Genomic DNA, 3689 nt, shown 5'->3' on the forward strand with positions numbered 1-3689 from the left:
CAGAATTAAATTAAGAGATCACACACCAGTAGTAAAGACAAAATGAGGAAAACATTTTCTAATGCTTTACTGCAAAGGAATCGGGGCTTTTACATAATAGCAAAATTAGGGTTTGGATGGTGATATTCTTTCAACCAACTTTTCACAAGTATTTCCTGGAACTGGCCCAAGGAATGAATCCTAATTTAGCCTATTCTTTTTCAGCTGTAATTGAATTCACTTGTTTAGGTTTCTGCCTCCTCCACCTTTCATCTGGTGGCAACACAAGTGTGGCTCAGCTCTAACAGGGCCCACGGTTTAGTCTGCAGGCCATGTTGGGATCCACTTCTCCAGGGATTGGCCAGAGATCCCCAAGACTCTCAGTCCTTTCTTCTACAGCTACTATTGTCCCCCCACCCCTGAGAAATTCCTCCAGACCTTGTTTGTACTCCCCCATCTACTTGTCAACTCCCCCTCCACCTCTCTGTACCCCAATCACCAAAGTTTACCCTACTATGAAAATGAATGACTCCATTTGCTGAGAAAGAGATCGTCTCTGGGAGCAATTGAATGAGAGAAAATATGAACAAAAAGTCTAGAACTCTTGACTGAAATCACTTAGGATTGCACTGCCACTGAGCTGAAGCAACCTGCATTCCTAGTGGCTAAGGGATCTGTGAAGCATGAGCGCGAATCCGTAGCTTTTGTTGTGTGGGGCTCAGGAAAGGATTTAGCAGTACCCACATCAGGTTGGAGTGAAAGGTTTCTAAGGATGCACTTGTTCCCATGATAGCCTCTGAGACCTCAGGCCTCCGGCTGGGCATCTGCTCAGCCCGGGGACAGGAAACCAGCTCCACAGGGAGGACAGGCTTGCCAGACAATCCCCACCCCGGGCTGGTGACCCCCTTGTGCTCCTGGAGCTCTCCCTGGCAGGGTGGTGGCTCGCTGACAGTTCATCAGGTTTTACAAACATTAGCTTCTACATCTGCTCCTTGAGCTTAAAAATCTCTTCAGATGAAGGCGCTACAAGGGTAAGAAGCTTGTGTCTCTCTCCTTTCTGTCCTTGAGTGGAAATGTAGAGATAGTTTTTAAAGAAGAATTTGATTCGGATGTAGAAACTTAAACAAAAAGACTTGTTTATTTCCTCTTTGGGGATTCTTTTTTCCCACTATGTGTATCAGAGGCTAATTGCTGTGGACATGCACGTGCACACACACACACGCACATGCACACGCACACATCAGCACCGGCAGTCTCTGCTCTTGTACTCACATTTCATCCTGAGGATGCGGGGGCCTCTAGAACAAGAGCCCACAGTCAGTGCGGAGTAGAGTTTGGTGAGGAGCCAGCAGGGTGGTGGGCCCCGTCTTGCCATGAGTGGTTCTTTAGCCTGGTTCTCGGCGGGAATCAGAGTCTGCGTGATTTCTGCCATGGCTTCCCAGAACCTAGTTGTCCCGTCTCCAAGTGCAGCCTTCTACGTGCAACAAGGGAATGTGGGCTTCTTTGAAACAGGCTTCTTAGAGCAGGAGCGTAGGCAGCCAAGTGTGAAGGGTGTCAGCCGGGGTGGCACGCCCTTGGGGAAGATGTGGGACCAGCTGGGTCCTTGGCCAACTGCAAAGAGGGGGAAGCCTGCTATGAGAGACAGAGCAGTTCTCTAAGGATCCCACTTGCTCCGGGACTATCTTTTGTCATTTTAAAGTGGCACTGTCATCAATGGTCTTACCCTGGCTCCAGGACATGCACTCATTTTCATTCATTAATGTATTCCTTCAAAATCAAGTCATTCACATACGAATGCTATTTAGTTCTCACAATCCATGAGTTAAGGGGCATTGTCCCCATTTTATTAATGAAGAAACCAAGGCTTCAGAGTAGTTAGGCAATGTGTTCCCAAGGTGAGGCCATTAGTTACTGGCAAGGACAAGAAGTATCCTCAGAATCTGGCCTCCTGATTTTGAATTCTTCCCCTTGCACACCTTTAGTCAATGGACAGGAGAGGACAGCCAGTCCTCTGTATTTGTGGGTTCTGCATCTGTATATTCTACCAATTGCAGAGCCACAATATTTGGAAACTTTTTCCACAAGGTTTTAAAAAAGCAAACACGCTTGAATCTGTGGCACTGAGTACTACATTGAATTCCTTGGAACTGATGTGCAGGCATTGCATTGGGTATTAAATCTAGAGATGATTTGAAGTATACAGGAAGATGTACATAGGTTATATGCAAATACTATGCCATTTTATATCAGGGACTTGAGCATCTTCAATTTATTATTATTTTTTTCAGATGAAGTTTCACTCTGTCTCCCAGACTGGAGTGCAGTGGTGCAATCACGGTTCACTGCAACCTCTGCCTCCCGGGTTCAAGTGATTCTCCTGCCTCGGCCTCCCGAGCAGCTGGAACTATAGGTGCACACCACCACGCCTGGCTAATTTTTGTATTTTTAGCAGAGCTGGGGTTTCACCCAGCCAGGCTGGTCTCAAACTCCTGACCTCAAGTGATCTGCCTGCCTCGGCATCCCAAAGTGCTGAGATTATAGTCGTGAGCCACTGTACCTGGCCCATCCTCAAATTTTGATATGAGGTGGTGTCCTGGAATCAATCCTCCATGGATACCAAAGGATGACTGTACTGTATTCCTAGCATGAATTCAGTATCAATCAGGTACTGTTGAGAATTCAGAGACACCGTAACTTGGTTCCTGCCATCTTGGTTACTTACAACCTGGTTAGCCACCATGAAAAGCTAAGGAAGGGCTAGGTAGTACATGCTTAATGAGATATGGGTTCATTAGTTCAGCAAAAGTTTCTCGAGCGTCGCGTGTCAGACATTGGCAGGAGTAGAAGAACACAAAGATGAAAAACATGTAGTTTCTATTCTCCAGAAGTTCAGTCAAGACAAGGGGGGCGTCACTGCTTAAACCTGTTCAATAACTTCCCATTGCTTCCAGGGTGAAATTCAAAATCCCTGTGTGGCCCACAAGGCTGTTTGAGACATAAACTTTGCCCCTCTCCCCAACCTCATTCTGCGGCAGCCACACTGGACTTCGTTCAGTTCTCCATCAGGCTCACTTTCCTCCCTCGGGGTCTTTCCACCCTGGCATGGCTTTACAGAAGCGTTATGTGAGCAGGGGCTTGAATAATGCATAGGTTTCCAAACAGAAAGTGATGGACAAGGGAGGTAGAGGAGTCTGAGTGGGGAGGGGCATACTGAGGAAGAGTAGCTGGGGAAGTTTCATAGAAAAGGTAAAACACCCGCTGTACATAACTGACAGTCAATAACTGTTTGTTGAATGGAGCTGGGCTGAGAAGGCTGGAGATGGGCAGAGGCTGGAAGGACAGGAGCTGAGGGAGTTGGGGGAGGAACAGGTGTGATGCCTCAGAAGCTGGAATCACTTGAGGACGAAGAGGATGGGGGCTGAAAGGCCGCCATCCTTGAGTTCATGGGTGGGTGTCCTTCAGGCAAATTCAGGGGTCAGACAGTGAGGTGTGGGAAGGTGGTGATATGTGGGAATGGGATGACCTGACAGGTGAGAGAGCTGAATGCCAGTTGTAGCTCAGTGCCTAGCTTGGTGATCTTGGTCCAGTCACTTCTCTGGGCCCCAGAATTTGTGAGGACGATGGAGCAGACTAATCTCTAACCCTCTCCTTTCCAGGTGAATTGTGCTCCTTAATGCTCAGGTGATAATAGAGTTGCAGGAACCAGGACG

This window comes from Piliocolobus tephrosceles, chromosome 5 (genome assembly GCF_002776525.5).
Source record: "Piliocolobus tephrosceles isolate RC106 chromosome 5, ASM277652v3, whole genome shotgun sequence".
Taxonomy (NCBI): domain Eukaryota; kingdom Metazoa; phylum Chordata; class Mammalia; order Primates; family Cercopithecidae; genus Piliocolobus; species Piliocolobus tephrosceles.